General features: G+C 43.2%; 1 pseudogene across 1 annotated transcript; it reads right to left on the bottom strand.

Moving 5' to 3' along the window:
• Window positions 1-17548: 17548 nt before the first annotated feature.
• On the bottom strand, window positions 17549-20091 carry LOC147421269 (isoleucine--tRNA ligase, cytoplasmic-like; annotated as a pseudogene). The gene is made up of 5 exons (XR_015186982.1): window positions 19383-20091; window positions 18890-18955; window positions 18660-18806; window positions 17852-18087; window positions 17549-17771 (listed from the first exon to the last, which is right to left on the bottom strand). The product of XR_015186982.1 is annotated as an isoleucine--tRNA ligase, cytoplasmic-like (transcript).
• Window positions 20092-20151: the final 60 nt, after the last annotated feature.

The raw sequence follows: 20151 nt of genomic DNA, 5'->3' as shown, positions 1-20151 counted from the left end.
GAGAGTGCTCGCACGATTTTAGGGAAAACTCACTTGTGAGTTTGTGGGCTTTTCCACTTTATTATGAGTGACTTTAAAAAAATGTGTCCACATTCAATGTGAACCTGGACAAAGTATAAAAGTGTACAGAAGGGATTATTAGGCCTTTAACCCAACACCATAAATTACTCTTAGAGCTTAACTTAGCATAGTAATAATGATAATAGAGAAGATGAACATGCCATTGAAGCTTGACTCTTGCTTGGATTTGCATTCCATAGCCAAGAGGTGTTGGTGTAGCTCAAGCTTGGAGAAAGAGATGGAGTTCTTGCTCTACACATGAAGAAGTGTGTGTGAGTGTATTCACTCGTGTCCAAAAAAAAACAAGCCTCCTCTCTTGCTTGGTCGACCCCTCGCTCTCCTAACTATTGTTTGATCTTCATTGGTCCATGTTAGGGCTTAGCCAATCAATGGCCTGCAACAAAACAAGCAAGGGATGTAGCATTGTGACAAGTGTCCTTCTTCCCCGCTTTAGGAGAGAGCTTGGATAATTATTTAAATGAAGCTAAATTCTTATTGGTCCACTAGGTCAACTGGCCAATAGAAATTTAGATGGCTTATGGGTTGTTTAATTCTTATTGGACCCTTTGGTGGACTATCCAAAAGGAATTTAGGGGTCTTAATTCCTATTGGTTCTTTTGATGGGCTTTTCTAAAATGTCTAAGCTTAATTTTATCAAGCTTAATTCTCATTGGTCAAACCTAGAGGTTATCCAATAGGATTTAGGCATAATTGGGACAACTTGGCTAGGGGCCTGACATGTGGCCTTAATGCTTTAAGTGGAAAAGGTGAGGCCTGACATGTGTTCTTAAAACTTTGAGTGAAAAAGGTGAGGCTTGACATGTGGATTCATATGTTCTTAATGCTTTAAGTGAAAAAGATGACTTGTGGAAAAGGTGACTTTTGGGAAGTGTGTGGGTGCACTCTCTCTTATCCCCCACCTTTAGGGCTTGCCCCCTCCCTCTTTCTTTTTTGGATCCATGTTGCCTTGTGAAGCTATCTCAAGGTTAAGTATGGTTCCCACCTCAAGCACCTCAAAATTGGACATGGTTCCACCTTATGGTCCTAGGTCTAGGGTCTTTAACACTAACCTTTGTAACAAACTTGGACACTCTAAGTCAAGAATCTACCGCGACACGACAAGAATTCACTTCAAACAGTTCACAGTTCACAATTGATTCGACACGGCCCGGCGGAGTTCCGTGCCAAGAGGTATTGGCCCCAAAGACTGGCCCCCCTTTCAGTATTTCTTTTTGTATTAAAATCTTGCTCAAAGTACAAGGGAGTGATTGGGTCTCACTCTCATACTGCGTCCAGATACTCTGAGAAGTGGGAGCCCAAACCACTAATCTATAGATTTTACAAGGGATGCCAAAAGCACAGCCCCAAAAGCTATAAATCAAAAGCCTTGCAATAAATAAAGCAAAAGCTCTCTCTCTCTCTCTCTCTCTCTCTCTCTCTCTCTCTCTCTCTCTCTCTCTCTCTCTCTCTCTCTCATGCCTTGTGTAGCCAAAAAACATGCCCAAAAGCTATCGTCCGTACGCTGCTGCCATGTGACTGACTTTTCGCAAAACGCACTGCGTTTTCCACCGCAAATTCCGGAGAACCATATGGCAATGCCACGTCAGCATTCAGCCCGCATTTCCGGGAGTCCTTGCCAAGGGAGGGTGTGTGTGTGTGTGTGTGTGTGTGTGTGTGTGTGTGTGTGTCTGTGTACTCGGCAACCACGTCACCAGTTTGTGACATACCCCCCCTTGAAAGCATTGTAATCGCCCTCGATTACATCTGCAAAACAGACAAAGGCCATCAACTGTCTTAGCAGACATTGACTGTTAGTACCGACGCACCAGGAACACACATCTAGCACATGTATCAATCGACAGTCATATCACACAACATCGCAAGACATCGCTTGACATCACAGGACATCACATGACAAATCACAATCAAAATTCATTCGGATCTCAGACCATGATTAATCGGCAACGTATTTAGCAATCACATCTAGATTCACTCGGGACCTAATAGATGCCCAATTAACTAAACCTTATTGCAATCACATCTATCAAGATCTTTCAGACCAAAATGCTGCAGTCATTTCGACTATCAGTTCCTGCACTGAAACAAGTCAAGAACAAGTCAGTATCATATTATCGGGAATTCCAGTTCATAGTCATTACAGCAGAATATTGTCAGCTCACGGTATCCCTGAAACTCAAAGAGACATCAATAACTTTAAGATCAAAAATCAAGGCAATCCGTTGACAAAGGAGTGGAGCGACTCCCCTCTTGTGCATACCCGCTGCACTAGATTCCGCCCAAGCTGAGTTCGTGGTTCCATTTGGAATAGACTATGCTAAACCAAAAGCTTCAAGGTAAAGATTCTAAATCTGAGGAGTATCTGCTAGGTCCTCCTCCTCCATCCACTTTGCATCCAATGCAGGATAATTCTTGAATTTAACCAAGAACCGCCTTATCACTTTACCCTTAATCTTTCTGTCTTTATGTGCCAATATCTGTTCGAGAACAAGGATCTCCTCGTTTTCTTCCACTTCGCGTTGCTCATCAGACTCCCCATCTTCAGACACATCGCCTTTAAAAGGCTTCAGGAGACTCACATGAAAAGCATTGTGAATCCTCCAAGTTTCGGACAGCTTCAGTCTAAAGGAGACATCATTTATCTTTTCGGAAATCTAGAAAGGTCCGTAGTATTGCATACTAAGCTTTGGAAAAAGCCTCTCCTTTCCCTTTTTCTTTCTCAGGCGTGCCTTCTCAAAACGTAGGAGCACGCAATCATTCTCCTTCAATTTCACGACGATGGCAATCTGCTGCCTTTTTCTGTCTTTCTTGAGATTTTTGCAAAGCCTCGCAGACCTTGGCAAAAGCCATGTCCAAGTCAGGCGTGTACTCATCAGCTTCAAAAATCTTAATTTCCGTGCTTAGGAAGGGTGGAACCTTCCTAGCACCTTCAATAATCTCAAATGGCGCCTTCCCCGTCGAAGAGTGTATCGTGCTATTGTAGGCAAATTCCACCAAAGATAAATACTTTTCTCATTGAGTCTTCTGATCCGAGATGTAAGACTTCAATAAATCTAGTACCACTGAATTAGCAATTTCTGATTGTCCTCAGTCTGCGAGTGGAACGATGAAGAGAACTACAACTGCATGCCAATGTTCTCCCAAATAGCCTTCCAAAACAAATTCGTGAATCTAGGGTCCTTGTCGAAGACAATCGTCTTGGGCATGCCATGTAATCTGAAGATCTAGGCCACAAACAATCTAGCTTAAGTAATCCGGCTTGACTGTTTTCTTCATTGGAATGAAATGAGCTTGTTTGCTAAACCTGTCAATAACAGTCCAGATACCATCGTGACCACTCTATGTTTCTCGAGAGACCAAAAATGAAATCCATTGCAATACTTTCCCACGGGCGGGTGGATATGGGTAAAGACTGTAACAATCCCTGTGTTTTATGCCTGTCAAACTTGACCTTCTGGCATACCAAGCAACTGCGTACGAAATCATCGACATCCTTCTTGAGCCTCGACCAAAAGAAGTATCTCTCTACCCCTTTCAAGGTGGTAGCAATGCCGCAGTGACCCGTAAAAAGTAGACAGTGGCAACAGAAACCGGCCCGTGGGGCGGTAGGCTTTGGCTTTCACCCGAAATTCTTTACTTTAGACACACACACGAAGAGCACTTTGCAAAGGGAACCTGTGACGGGAATTAACACTTAAGCACACACACAGCTAGGAAGCTAGAATGCCTCGAGCAGACGCCGACAACCTGTAGGCCCCAAAATTGGCGCCCCTTTCAGTATTTCTTTATACTTTTGAGAGGGTAAATTACAAAGTAGAGTCCAAGGAATCCTTTACCTGTATCCCGCTAGATACTACTAGTTTTGGCCAAATCTCGGTAGCATAACAGCCCCAAAACTTGCGCGAAACCAATTCCCCTGCTAGAACTCACTACCACTGATGTATACCCTCTTATTCCTGCCCAAAAACAGTAAATTCAGCACGCTGTATTTACTGGTTTTTGCTCTGTTTTCAGTCCCAAACAGTCCCCTAGCTGTCCTCTGCCATTGGGGCACGATTCCCAAAGGTTTTGGTGTCCGTATGGCTGAAAAACAGTCAATTTACAGCACATACACAGCGCTCAAAATGCACCTGTACGGTGAGGTTATGACCCTCACCGATGCCTGCTTTGGAGTAGCAGTTAGCTACCCATGTTCCTGCTCAAGGAGGCCCTTGCCTCAGCACAAAAGCATGAAGCCACACAGCTGTACATCAGTCAAATGAAGAGCCCTCTTGTGGGGCATCACATAACTGCACGTAGGGGGGAGAGAGAGCAGTGTGTAGCGTGTAGGGCATCACTCCTAGCACCACATTGTACATGAGAGGGAAAGAATGTGGGGGAGCAGGAGAGAGAGCCCACTTGCTACTCTATGCAATGAGAGTGAAGGAGAAGAAGAGATTGGCGCAGAAGAAGCACACGCAGAGAAAGAACGTGAGAGAGAGAGAGAGAGAACGCTCGTTGAAATCTGGAAAAGTCACGCTATATTTTATTTGGGCTTCACCTTTGAGTATATGAGTAAGTGACTAGGGGGCCATTCACACTTGGGCCCCCTCACTTATAAGTCTTTTAACTTATAAGTTAATAAGTACAAGGCACTTAGGCCTTTATTCCCTAACAACCTCCCACCTAAAGGCAATGTACCTTGGGAGATCAAAGAATCAACTAACTATTATACATCAGCTGATCATGCACTTACTCATCCAACACCCATCATCTGTCGGCAATATGCAAACCGCTCTGCTGGAAGACTCTTGGTCAAAAGATCTGCATGGTTGTCATCTGTGTGCACCTTGACAAGTGTAATGCTCTTGTCATCAAGCACACTTCTGATAAAATGATACTTCACCTCTATGTGCTTTGTCTTGGCATGAAAAACAAGATTCCTTGCAAGCATAATAGCACTCTGACTATCACAGTGTAGCACAGGAACCGGTGACTTAATGCCAAGCTCTTCTACCAAACGCATGAGCCACAAAGCTTCTTTGCATGCCTCAGTGGCAGCCACATACTCAGCCTCAGTGGTAGACAAAGCAACACATTTTTGCAGTCTAGAAATCCAAGAAACTGCACCTCCTGTGAATGTAAACACATATCCAGAGGTAGACTTCCTGCAATCTGGATGTCCAACAAAATCTGCATCTGTAAAGCCATGCACAGATGTCTCACTCTTCCCAAAACAAATGCACAAGTCTTTAGTGCCTTTCAAGTATCTCAAGATACACTTCACTGCTTCCCAATGCTTTTTGCCAGGATTGCTCATGTACCTGCTTACTACTCCCACCGCAAATGCAATGTCCGGACGTGTAGCAACCATAGCATACATCAAGCTGCCAACGGCTGATGCATAAGGAATCTTGGCCATTTTAGCCCGCATATCATCTGTGTTTGGGCAGTCATGTGCAGTCAGTTTTACATATGGAGGCAGCGGAGTACCAAGTACCTTTCCCCCATCCATATGAAAACGATGTAGCACCTTATTAACATAATCTCGTTGAGATAGATACAGACGCCTGTTAGGTCTATCTCGAGAGATACGCATGCCTAAAATATGATTAGCATCACCAAGATCCTTCATGTCAAAGCGATTCTTTAAGCTTTGCTGTAATGCATCCAACTCCGTGACATTTTTACCCGCAATAAGCATGTCATCAACATACAAAATCAGCAATAGAAGAGATCCATCACTTGCCGTTTTGATATACAAACAGTGATCAGAATTACTTCTTTTGTATCCTTGAGACCTCATGAATGTATCAAACTTGTGATACCATGCACGGGGAGACTGTTTCAAACCATACAAGCTCTTCAAGAGTCTACATACTTTCTTCTCTTGCCCCTTTGACACAAAACCTTCTGGCTGCATCATATAGATCATCTCAAGCAAATCGCCATGCAAAAACGCTGTTTTGACATCCATTTGCTTTAACTCCATATCTTCAGAAGCAACCAGGCCTAAAACAAGACGTAATGTGACAAGCTTTACAACAGGAGAAAAAATCTCATCAAAATCAACACCATGCTTTTGCTTGTACCCTTTAGCAACCAAACGTGCCTTGTACTTAGAAGAAGCATCAGATGTGACCTTGGTCTTGTAAACCCATTTACATGGCAGAGCCTTATGCCCTTTAGGCAAATCAACCAAGTCCCATGTATGGTTTTTCTCCAAAGACTGCATTTCCGAAACCATTGCTTTGAACCATTTCTTACTGTCTTCCCGTTGCATAGCCTCTTTATAGCAAGACGGCTCACCACAATCAGTAAGCATGACATAGTCCAAAGACGGTTCATATCTATCGGGGGGCCTTGTCACCCGAGTAGACCTACGCACCCAATGATCCATAACAGGTGGATTTTCAGCCTGTAAACCATCAAAAACAGCAGGCTGTTCAGCCGGTTGCATCACAACAACGGGCGGTCTAGGAGCATCAACCTGTTCCCCTACCTGTGGTGCATCAATGGCAACTTGTTGGGGCTGATTTTCAGCAGCTAATGGCTGATTTTCAGCACCATTTTCAGCATGTAAAGGCTGCTGAACATTGGGCCTTCTTGGCTGTCCATATGTAACATCTTCACGAAAAACAACCCGGCGCACTTCCTCGACCTTTGTGGGCTGTTTGTGCATGCAATTCTCATTGAAGATGACATCATTGCTGCGTATGATTTTCCGTAATGCGGGATCCCATAATCTATACCCCATTTCACCATTCTCACCATATCCTAGGAAAATGCATTTATGAGACTTTGGTTCTAGTTTGGTGCGCAGTTCACTCCGGATGTGAACATAGGCCTCACAACCAAACACTCTTAAATGTGCATATGAGGGTGGCTTGCCAGACCACACCTCCTCAAGCACCTTTCCACCCAAAGCCTTGCTAGGTGAGCGATTAATCAAGTGAATAGCTGTTTGTACAGCTTCTGCCCAAAAACCATGAGGTAATGCAGCATGTGACAGCATACTCCGAACTTTCTCTTGGATAGTCCGGTTCAACCTCTCTGCAACTCCATTCTGAGAGGGATTAAAAGGAGCCGTGAGCTCTCTTTTAATACCTTTAGTAGCACAAAAGTCAATAAATGCTTTTGATACATACTCCCCCCCATTGTCTGAGCGCAAAGATCTAAGCTTCTTGTCAGTTTGATTCTCAACAAACGCAAGAAACTTCTTGAAAGTATCCAAAACATCGCTTTTAGCACGTATTGGATACACCCACACCTTACGTGTAGCATCATCGATAAACAAGACAAAATATTTCTTTCCCCCTAAGGACAACTGTGGCATTTCACATACATCGGAATGCATTAAGTCTAACCTGTCAGACTTCAAAGAAAGAGACCTTTTGTGCGGTGTTTGACTGTGCTTACCATAAATACAGTGCTCACAATGAGAAAAATCAACATACCTCAAACACGGCAAATAACCACAACGAGACAGAGTTTCCATTCCTCTTTTACTCATGTGTCCCAACCGGCCATGCCACAAAGAAACACTTGGCTGCTCGGTTACGGCGACAACATGGTCACGCACACTAGATACATGCAAAGGATACAAAGTGTCCGATTTACAACCCTTGGCTACAATCCGGGCCCCTTTACAAATTTTCCACTTGCTATCACCAAAAGTGGTGTGATAGCCTGCATCATCTAGCTGCCCTGTACTAATCAAACTCTTCTTGAGTTGTGGCACATGGCGCACTTTGTGCAAAACAAAAGTCATACCATCAGCAAAAGAAAACTGAACACTGCCAATACCTGCAATGTCACATGCATAGTTATCTCCCAAATAAACAGTGCCCTGCACCTCACCTGAGTACTGTGTAAACCAATCCCTATGAGGTGTTACATGAAAGGAGGCACCTGAATCAAGAATCCAAGTATGCATGTTCACATCAGAACCCATAGCAAGGGTATGTGCATCCACAGAAGAGACATTGAGTACATCAGTGCTGCTGTCACTGTCACAACTACTAGCAACATTGATTTCCTCAATCAACACAGTGCTCTTCTTGGCATTTCCCTTGTCCTTTGTATCAATTTCAGCACCCTTGTTCTTCTCTTTCTTCCACTCATAGCATTCCCGTTTATAATGCCCTTTCTTTCCACAATGATGACACACAACATCTTTCCTACGAGATTTGCTGCGTACCCTGTCCTTACTGTCAGATTTCTCCCTCTGTTGAGACCTGCCTCTCAAGTGCAATGCATTAGAAGACCCACCTGTGGTGTTCTTCCTGTTCATCTCTTCCATCAAGAGAGAACTCTCTACATCTGCATACTTAAGGGACGCACTTGAGTTACTAAGAGCTGTCCGGAATACATCCCAACTCTCGGGCAATGTGCATAGCAGAAAAGTAGCTTTGAACTCCTCATCAATCGTGAATTTCAGCTCTGTCAGTTGGCTGAAAATAGAATTGAATTCATTGAGGTGCACTGACATGTGCGTGCCCTCCTTCATGCGGAGATCCATAAGCTTCTTAAGCCAATACACTTTACTGGCAGCACTCTGCTGTGCATACAACTCGTCTAAACGCTTCCACATGCCCCATGCTGTCTGCTCATTCTCTACATTGAAGAGTAAATTGTCAGACACCGAAAGCATGATCGTGGAGCGAACCAACTCGTCCACTTCTTCCCATTCTTCAACCTCCATATCAACCGGTTTCACACCCTGTAACTTAATAGGTTTCGCTTGTTTCTTCTGCAACATCACATTATAACATTGCTTCTTCCGTATAGCAAAGTTATGGGCACCTTCAAGCTTGCGAATGTGCAACAAATTGCCACTTTCACTGCTAGAAGCCATTCTGAGTGATTGCAAACACTGAAACCCTGTTTTGCCGACCTAAACACGCCCAAATGTGCGCAATCGGGCAAAAAACAGCTTGCTGTTACAGAAAAACAGCGAGCAAATTTCACGCGAAATCACCCCAAAACGGCGTACATTCACTGCCAAACCCTTACCAAAGGTTTCCACAAGGTGTATACATCATTTGCTTGCTGAAATTCCCAATTTTAGGGCAAAAATCAGACCTGTAAACACCTGTTTTGCTGAATTTTCAAAACCTCGTTGGTGGAAACACCTGTAAGATTGACCTGTGAGACTTGCCCTAATGAAATTGCATCAAATTGACCCCGAAATTGGTCAATTTCAACAGAAATAGGCTGCTGTTCGCTAGTTTTTGAAACCCTAATTTTGGGGAAACTGTCACCGGAGGTCGATTCTACACAGTGAGAGGATCCCTTCGCGACAGAGTTGATCGAAAACGGTTGAATATCCTTCCCGCAGCGAGCAAGAACAGAATTCTGATCTGTGTTGCGAAAATGGCTCTCTTGGAAACCCTAAAGCTCTGATACCATGTGTGGGGGAGCAGGAGAGAGAGCCCACTTGCTACTCTATGCAATGAGAGTGAAGGAGAAGAAGAGATTGGCGCAGAAGCACACGCAGAGAAAGAACGTGAGAGAGAGAGAGAACGCTCGTTGAAATCTGGGAAAGTCACGCTATATTTTATTTGGGCTTCACCTTTGAGTATATGAGTAAGTGACTAGGGGGCCATTCACACTTGGGCCCCCTCACTTATAAGTCTTTTAACTTATAAGGTAATAAATACAAGGCACTTAGGCCTTTATTCCCTAACAAAGAAATCACTCCATAGCTCTTTAACGTGTGACAGTATCTCAATGAAGCATCCCCCAGCATAAATCAAGCGCCCCCTCTTCTACGCTTGACTTGTAATGCATCTGTGAACAAATAGATGCAAAAAGGGGAAGATTTCCATAGCTGCCAAAACCTGTGTATCGCTGAAAACGCAGCAAAACAGCCCTATAAACACGCATCTAATGTCTTCCAATGCTGAAATGAGCCCCTCGAACCTAGATAAAGTCATGGGAAGCTCAAAAATGGAGAGAAATGGCTGAAAATCACAGTTATCAGCCTCCAAAACTACTCCAAAAAGTTAGTTACGAGTTTTGTTCTCCCAAACTTGGTAAATTGGCCAAAGAGTGCCACTTGGCACTCATGCATGCAATTTCCCCGCATTGGGCTTTCCGCTTAAAAATCTGTCAACTGGTGCATCAATTGACTTTGCAACAGAGTAATAAAATGTTCCCATCAATTGACTTTGCAGCAGAGTAATAAAATGTTCCCCTTGTCATTCTGAAGCTAATGTCGCGAACAGATTTCATGGCCCAAAATAGCAGTTCCCTAAATTTTAGGAGATGCTTCTGTTGGACTTCCACGGGTCTTCTGACCATCTATCCTCATTGGGACCGCATCCAAAAGTGCAATGTGGCCCAACTATCGAATACTTTCTGTTGGTGATCCCACCTTGACTTTATGCCGTTATTGAGTTCACTTCCTAGTATCCACCAGCTTGCTAAGTGCGACGGGGGAACCTACATGATCTTGCACTGAGCCTAGACATCCTCTTACTATACAAATTCCAATGCTGACCCACTTCCCGTCTGCGGGTGAAACTACCATTCACATTGGCCATACAATGTCCGACCATTTGCAACTTCAAAAAGAGGGTCTCAAAAATTAAATAAAAATCATTGGAAAGAAACCAACAACTAAGGTTAGCAGTTGCCACGTCCTCGAGACACCTTTTCCCTCAACAGCTGTGTAACGCACAACATGGTTTTCCTCCTCAAGTAGAGCCATCTCGAATGGAATATCCGGCTACTATCTCCCATTCCGTATCCGAGTGAAAATATCTGCAAAATCTGTATTTGTGGCATACTAATCAACCATATCCTCGAAGCTCCTATGATGAATCGCGGAAATAGCCAGAACCAATGGCTTGGACAAAGCATCTACCACCAAATTCTTTTGTCCCTGCACATGAACAATCTGGAAGTGAAACTGTGAGAAGATGTTCGCCTCCCGCTCCGAGTAGGTAATGTCGCCACTGAGTAAGAGCATGGATAACCGCCAAAAGCTCTTTCTCATAAATCTGTGTTGTCAATTCCGGCCTTGAGAACAATCGGCTCTCGTAGGCAATGACATGGCCTTCTTGCATTAAGACCGTACCCAGACTACGACCACAAGCATATACTTCAAGGACTTCTGCAAGTCCGACAAAGTCAAAATTGGTCCTGTAGTCAATTTCTCTTTCAATGTCTGAAAGGTAGTCACCTCTGTGGGTCCCAATGAAAAAAGGGACTTCTTTCTGTGTCAAGATATGCAAAGGGGAAGCAACCTCTGCAAACTTTCTAATGAACCGTCTGTAGTACGAACACAAGCCCAGGAAGCTTCTAACTTCATGGACATTCTTCAAATCGGGCCAATCACTAATAGTCTCTATCTTGGCCAGGTCCACCTGCACTCCTGCTGCTGACACAATGTGTCCCAAAAAGTGTATCTCTGGTAGGAAAAATTCACTTTTCTTTGCATTAATCACCAACTTTTGATCTCGTAATGCCTGAAAGACCTGTAGCAGATGTTCTCTATGTTCTGCCTCATCCTTGGAGAAAACAATGATGTCGTCAAAGAAAGTGCCAACAAAAAGTTTGTACTCTCGAAAAATCATGTCCATCATCGAGTTAAATGTCGCAAGAGCATTGGTTAGGCCAAAAGGCATCACCAAAAACTCAAATAACCCAAAAGTCGGTCGAAAAACTGTCTTGTAGACATCTCTCGGCGCGATTTGGATATGATCATATCCGCTCTTCAAATCGATCCTGCTAAAGCACAAGGATCCTTGTAGTCGGTCAAGAATATCATCGATCCTAAGAATCAGAAATCTGTTCTTGATGGTGATTTTGTTGAGAGCTCTATAATCGATGCACATTCTCCAAGATCCGTCTTTCTTGAAAACCAACAACACTGGAGAGCAGTACGGTGAAGTACTAAACTAGACAGGACCCTTTTCCAAGAGGTCTTTCACTTGGTTCATAATTTCTTCGTTCAGGGCTCGGCTCACACGGTAAGGTGGCCGGTTCGGTGGTGTGCTTCCACGTATCAGATCAATTGTATGATCCTGAAGATGAGCTAGTGGCAACTCGCCTGGCAAGCCCTCTGAAAAGTAATCGGCATGAGTGTGGAGAAAATCTTGGTGCTCTTTATCAAGGTGAAAACATATTCGACGTTCAATTATCATTCAGTTCTCTCCAGAAAATCGAGAAGCTGAATTTCTATCTCTATGCCCTTCATTTGTCAAAGTCGCTTTCTTAGCCCGATAGTCAACCACGGTGTTGTTCTTATGGTACCAAGGGATTTCAAGGAGGACGTCACAACCTCCCAAGGGCATTACGTAGAAATCATCGTGCCTAAACACCCCTGGCATTGCAAACGAAGTTTGCCAATGATCGGTGCAATGGCATCATCCCATCCGGGTGCCGCTAGAACTTCCTTCACCTGTGGCCTCAGCGTGTCGGGCGTAATCCCAAATCGAGCCGCCAATTCAGGTGGAAAAGTTGGCCTTGGCTCCTCCATCAAAAAAAATGAGGGCTTCATAGGTGCGGCAAAGTTTGTACTTTCGTTCATCTGATTCGGTTCGGGCCCCACGCAATGTGGTACCAGTTCTGTTTTCATCTGCCTTTTCTGTCACATTCCTCTGTTGCTCTAGAACTCTTTGGCCTGTCTGCAATCTATTCTTGTTGTGTCTTTTTGGGACACTTTGCAGAAATGTGCCCATGTTCCCCGCATCCAAAACACTTCTCCTCTTTGAGATAGATAACCCTTTCTCTAAGAGTCTGTCGGGGACGTGTATCTTTCTTTTATTTGTTCTGGGAACTCTTTCTCTTTCTACTTTCATTGAGAGAGGTCTGTTGGGTTCTCTGAGTCAAGATCTCATCAGTTGGTTAAGTCAAATCTCCCGAATGTATCACAAAACCCCGTTTCACATGACCCATCAATTCTTCAAAAGAATTCAACTTTTGTTCCAAGCAGTAGTCTCGGATCTCTATAGGAAGTCCGCAACAAAACCGCTCAATCTGTTCCTTAAACAAGACCTTCATAAATGAAGAGGCTGGTAGAAAAGAGTTCCAAATTCGCTCGCAATAAGCGTCCAAAGAATCTCCCTTGTTCATCCGAAGATGATTCCAAGCAGTTCGTATATCTCGTTAGTACTCTCGAGTCAACCAAGAAGAAATAAAAAGCCTTTCAACCATTTAACCGGAGCTTCCTTTCTCAGTAGAAGAGTGAACCACCATGTTCGAGCATCACGGAACCCAAAAAAGGATTCAAATCGAGTGTCCACCTTCTTTAAATCCTTTACTTTCTTGCTTCTATCTTCAAGGAAGTCATATTGGTTGGCTTTATAGAAATTCTTCTTCTTTGCATAAAATCTGTGTCAAAACTATCCGAAGATGAGTCCTCTGTAGAATTGTCGGAAACTGTGCAAAACTTAGGCTTCTTTGCCTTTTTCTTGCCCTTTGCGAAGCTTAGCTTTTTGCTTCGCTTGTCCATGTCTTTCTGCGAGTACAGGTTCTACTTTTCTGCACTCGTCTATCTATTCGGCTTTACTCCCTACCTGAGAGGAGAAGCAATGGCCACACACCATCTCAAGTAAATCTTATTAATCAGGTAATTCTTCAAGTGTATTATTAATCTCGGGCCCCTGGAGTACTTAATCAATCTGTTCACACATATGCCAATCTGCAGTTGACGTTTGTACTCCTTTTCTGGCGAACTTGTCCGAAACAAATTTGCCCAAATCTTCATTCTTTTCTGCAGTTTCCGCGTCGGATCTTCAACTTTTCTTTGTCTTCCCACTGAGAGATGTCATCTTTGTCAAATTCTTCATCAGAACCCATGTGTAATCTGGTATTCTTAATGGCTTTATGCCTTGTAAGATAGAGCGATGAAGACGGAAGCGACCGATGCGCGATGTATGAAGGGTGGGAGTGGCTAATAAGTACAGGGTCGGAACACGAAGATTCTTTTCCAAAAGCTGTGTGCACTCTAAAAAGGATCGGATCCTCCGTAGAAGAAGAATCTTTCTGCGCTCTGATACCACTGTAACAAACTTGGACACTCCAAGTCAAGAATCTACCGCGATACGACAGGAATTCACTTCAAACGGTTCACAGTTCACAATTGATTCGACACGACCCGGCGGAGTTCCGTGCCAAGAGGTATTGGCCCCAAAGATTGGCGCCCCTTTCGGTATTCCTTTTTGTATTAAAATCTTGCTCAAAGTCTAAGGGAGTGATTGGGTCTCACTCTCAGACTCTGCGTCCAAATGCTCTGAGAAGTAGGAGCCCAAACCAATAATTTTTAGGTTTTACAAGGGATGCCAAAAGCAAAGCCCCAAAAGTTGTAAATCAAAAGCCTTGCAATAAATAAAGTAAAACCTCTCTCTCTCTTTCTCTTAAGCCTTGCGTAGCCAAAAAACAAGCCCAAAAGCTGTCGTCCGTACGTGCTGCCACGTGGCTAACTTTCCGCAAACGTGACGCGTTTTCTGCCGCAAATTTCGGAGAACCGTACGACAGTGCCACGTCAACATTCAGCTCGCATTTCCGAGAGTCCTTGCCAAGGGAGGGTATGTGTGTGTACTGGGCAACCACGTCACCAGTTTGTGACACCTTTGGAGGTCTTAATGAAGCTTAACCTAAGATAAGGTCTTTTCAAGCTTCATTAGATGCACATTGCTCTATGGTAGACCATCTACTTTTTGGACCATCAGCACATGTTATTAGTCTGACTCTTGTTTCCTTTTATCTTCCTATATTACATGATCAATTTAACATGAGAAAATCATTTGAGATGGGTAGATATTCAATTTTATGACAGCTTTTCTCACAGCATACCGGTTCTCTAAAGTTTAGGGGGTTATGTCTCAACCCTGGACTTATTAGTTACTTCCACCCTTACTTCATCGCGCATCAAACGCGCTCTCGTCTTAATCACTCTGTTTTGAAGGGCATAAGCCATAAAGAATCCCAGATTACACATGGGTTCTCATGGAGAATTTGACAAAGATAACACCTCTCAACGGGAAGGCAAAGAAAAGTTGAAATCCGGTATGGGAACTGAAGAAAAGATGGAGAACTTTGCCAGAGAGAAGTACGAGTCTCAACTGCAGGTTGACATGTGTGAAAAGATTGATCAATTACTCCAAAGATCGGAGATTTGCGAAATACCTGAAGAATTACCCGATTGATGAGATTCACTCAAGATGGCGGGAGGCCATTCATTCTTCTCTCGGGACGAGAGGAAACCTGAAACGACAGACAAGTGCAGAAAAGCGGAAGCTTTGCTAGCAAGAAGAGCTAGATAGAGTTGTTTGGCCAGAAGATGAACCAGATATTGGAAAGGACGTTGAAAGGGATATTGATGTGCTTACAGTATCTTGCTTTATGACTTTAGGAATAAAACTTTGAAATAGAAATTCTAGAAGATGACTTTGATTTATGAAATTAATGTTTTTTTCAAGATCCGGTTGTTTGTATACAGATAACAGACGAAATCAAGAATGAGATAATAACGAATTCACATCTGAATGCAATCGGGAGCAATGGCAACTCCAGAATCAACCTGGTCACAATAAGAATCATGAAACAATTTGAAATGAGAAATTCCCGAAGATGACTCTGATTTTATGTATGAAATTAATGTTTTTGGAAGAACTTGCTATTTGTGTGCAGATAACAAGTGAAATAGATGATGATGACGAATTGGAAGCAATAATAGCTGCAAAATGAACCCAATTATGATTCGAGATCAGAATCATGAATTTTGAATCATGATGAATGACTAAATGAAACGGTGACAAGCGCATCAAGACTTCCCGAAGGATGAGATGGCTACACAGCGATAAGATGACTAGAATTGAATGATTAAAACACTCTGTTCAATATGAACTCCATGTCTGATTGATGAGTTGGAACTCCCGGAAATGATTACTCACCCATGTGATTGTGTTGGAGTGCAAGATTGAAAGATGGAATATTGAGAGATGGAATGATTGACAAAATGACTGTAGCATTTCGGTCTTGAAAAATCTATGGACATGATCGCTAAAAGGATTAGTTAGTCTAACATCAGTGAGGTCCGGTGTGGATTTAGATGCGATTGCTAAATACATTGTCAAGAAACATGGTCCTAAATCTGAATGGATTCTATGTGATATGAACTAAATGTGATGTGAATGTGATGTGACTGTCGTCTTTGTACAAGTGCTGGATTTGTGTCGTCTAGTGCATCAATACTTGGAGTCAGTGTCTACTGAACTGGTTTATAGCTTATGTCTGATTTTGCTGGCATAATCGAGGGCAATAACAATTCTTTCAAGAGGGGGGGATGTCACAAACTGATGACGTGGCAGCCCTTCTTGCTGTCGTGGACAACAGTACGGATTTCTACAGATGACGTGGACAGCAATACAAAATCCCGTGAATTGTGTTGGCATGCTGACGTGGTAGCTCTACGGACCTCTACGCTTTGCGTTGACATGCCTCGTGGCAATGTATGGAATTCCGTGAATCACGTTGATTGCTTTTAGGCCAACAGCATTTGAGTTAGAAGCTTTTCATGTAAACTAGCTTTTGATTTTGAGGCTAAGGGCCTTTAAATAGAACCCAAGGCACCTCTTTCCCTCAGTGTGTTGACTAGCAACTCAGCAAAAAGGACCCGCGGGAGTTATAACTTTGCTCAAGCATTGATATAAAAATAAATACCAAAAGGGGCGCCAGATGTTGAAGTCAATACCTATGGGCACGGAACTACGTGAGGCCGTGTCGACTCTATAAAGTTGTGAATTATTTTAAGTGATTCTCTCGTGTCGTATCAGATTTCTGACTTGGGGTGCCCAAGTCTGTAACATATATTAACGTCTTCAAAAGGCCAAAATGACCCATGAGACCTATCTGTTATAAACTGGTGAATCTGACACCATGGCTGGGTAAAAAAAAGAGATGCTAAAATGAATCTAGTAGAGCTATGAGCAGGAACCGTGTGGAATATGTGTGATCATTGATACAAGGGGTGCCCAATACAAGTGGGTGATATAATAGGTCATGAATCTATCCTCATCTATACTCTAGATGTCAAGATAGTATGACTTGAATCCTCTGTTGCAGCCTTCGTCGATGCTGTGAAGCTCCTCTCCTTGGTCGGGGGCTTCTCGATCTCCCTAGCTCTAATGCTAGGTCAATGAGAGTACTACGGGTGTGAGTATGAGCTAAGATTTGCAATGGTGGCTTCTCCTCTATCTGTCCAGTGTCCGGTGTGAAGAAATCAGGAGCAAGAGAGAGAGAGAGAGAGAGAGAGAGGGTATGGCAAGAAGACAACAAGCGGGGCCCCTCGTACAACCTACTGTGAGTTGGTGTATGCACCTTTGATTTGGGAAAAGACGGGGGTGCGAAACAAAGTCAAATGGCCAGAAAACTTTCCTGTTCTTTGCAATTGTGGGTGTGCAAGAAAAGTGAGTGTCCGCTTCTCACGGGAGTGATTGCCGTTTTCAAGCAAGAACATCACCAGGCCTTGGGCACAAAGCTAACCGGTAACATAATAAATTTCCAGAATAAGCAACATAGAGGAAAAAAGGCTTACTGAATCAATTATGCCCGCATTCAAGCAGACACGATAGTCGTCTTCACCAAATGCTGGTGCACAGTGTACAACACCCGTGCCACTGTCGTCTTTGACATATTATTCTGATAGTACCTTAAAGGCTACACTGGAAAGTTCCAAAAAATAGTCAAAAAGAGGCTGGTACCTGCAAAATAACGGTGCCTTGTCAGTGCTATACAATATAAGGATCAATTACACCACTAACTTCAACTTAATGCAGTGTACCTTTTTCCAGCTAGTTCTGAACCACTCATTCGAGCCAAAATTTTATAGCCACCCAGTTCAGCCTTCTTTTCGCCAGACTTTTTATCAGAAGACTTGGGATTATCACTGTTGACAGATGTGTCCATGACCTTAGAGACATCACCATTTGGCACCTCTACTTTGCCTTTTCGAATAGGTAGCTGAGATAGAAGACTCTCTGCAACCATGTAAATAGCCCCAGTCACCTTGCATTGAGCCTAGCAGGCAAAAGACACAACTATAGATCTCATTATTTAGCGATTAGATATAGGATTAGTATCAAAGTGTTATATTGCAGTACGAAACACTTATGTACAGCTCACTATACTTCTCATTGTGCACTGCCAGCACAAAGAAACCTGGAAGAGCTGCAGAAGCACAATATAGGAAGCCCATAAAATCATGAATGGAACAATGGTTTCCAAAATGATAGCAATTAATGAGCACTTGCAGTTCGAACCAGCAAGCAGGAACTTCCATGGCCACAAGGGATTGTGCAAAAACAAGTGAATGACTGCTATCAAATACAGATATTTCATATGGACCAAATACATGGTGTGTGCTCATACAGTGAATGAAGATAAAGTTGACGTCGGGCAAAGCTAAGCTCTAGGGCTTGCCAGTGACTATAGGAACACATTATGCACATAAAGACTTCAAAAAAAAATTGCTAAGAGTAAGGAAATCTCAACACAATGCCATCATCTTGAAGAACTGACTACCTCATCAAAGACAATTCAAGAGAAACAATAGTCAGTATTTGTAACGACCAATTATTTGCATGGCTGACCTTAACATAAGTAAAGTTCGGATTAACACAGAGGGCTAAATTGCTTGGTAGTAGAGTCCATGGTGTCGGGGTCCAAGCTACCATTGGCACTCCGTCTACATCCTCCAGCAACAGAAAACTGATCATGATCGAAGGATCAGATACATCCTGAAAAGGCAGGGAGAAGCGGCCATTTATAGTGAAACAAGAGCAAGTCCCTGAATTTGGAGCATTGAATGCAAGTATCATACCTTGTAATTTAATCCCGCCTCAAAGTTTGAAAGGGTTGTAATACAACCTACGCTGTAAGGCATTACCTGCATCAAAACACATAGAAACGCTTACATTAAAATTCACAAAGTTCCATGATACACAAAAAAAAGGATTTATTAAAATTTGATGATAAAGGCCTGGACTTTTGATAAGCTTGATCTTAAACTTTGGTTAAATATCATTGTTAGAAACAATGCAAAAGACGGTTCTGCAGAATGGCCTTGAGTTAGTAACATAATACTAGTATGGTTCACACTGCGAGGCATACTCTCCACAACTCCTGCAACAGAGCTGTGGTTGGTATTCTAAATTCACCCTGCAATATGACAAAAACGAGGCAGAGATATGGTAAGGAAAAAGAACACATACAAAAATACCCCCTAACACTATTAAAAACAACCACAAGTTATTTAAAACACTCTTCATTCTTCACTCGGTAAGGATTGCAGACATTAATACCTAAATGCTTACCTTGAAGCCTCGGTACACAAGCCCTTTATCAAAGAGCTGTTTGAAAACCCACCAAACACTCTCCATGAACTGGGATCTAAAGTTTTGTAGTCATTCTCAAAGTCAATCCAGCGTCCCATACGTGTAACAACAGTCTCCCACTCTTTACTATATCTCATCACAATGGCTCTGCATTCTTCATTGTAGATATCAATTCCCATATTCAGCACATCCTTTGTGCTCTTGATGTTAAGCTTTTGGTTGATTTCAAACTCAACTGGGAGTCCATGGCAGTCCCAGCCAAACCGGCGAGTCACATGGCAGCCATTTGCTGTTTGAAACCTTGTAACAATATCCTTGATTGTCCCAGCTAGAATGTGTCCATAATGTGGGAGACCTGTTGCAAAGGGCGGTCCATCATAAAAGATGTACTCGGGCCTCAGACAGCTCCAGCTGTCTTTTGAAGGACTAGGACCTTCTCCTCCTGTAGCGGAAAGTTGAAGTCCTTGCCCTCACACACGTCCTCCATGGCACAAAGTTTATTTTGTGTGTGTGTGTGTGTGTGTGTGTGTGCGCGCGCGCGCGCGTGTGCGTGCGTGTGTGTGAGGCTCAAAGAGCGAAACTGTGCTTGCGCGGGAGTAGGGGTCCGGCGATGGAGAAACACCGACAGTGCGTCACTGATGTCTACGTCCTCTACGTCCTCCCACAAATGGAGAACCTTGGAAAAAGGGTTTTGCTTTCAGTGTCACCCACGCTAAATACTTAAGTCGCACTATATAATACGAGCTGG

The sequence above is a fragment of the Adiantum capillus-veneris genome, chromosome 28 (assembly GCF_014529385.1).
Source record: "Adiantum capillus-veneris isolate H3 chromosome 28, ASM1452938v2, whole genome shotgun sequence".
Classification (NCBI taxonomy): Eukaryota; Viridiplantae; Streptophyta; class Polypodiopsida; order Polypodiales; family Pteridaceae; genus Adiantum; species Adiantum capillus-veneris.
The sequence above is the reverse complement of the archived record's forward strand: the minus strand, read 5'-3'. Positions and strand labels throughout refer to the sequence as shown.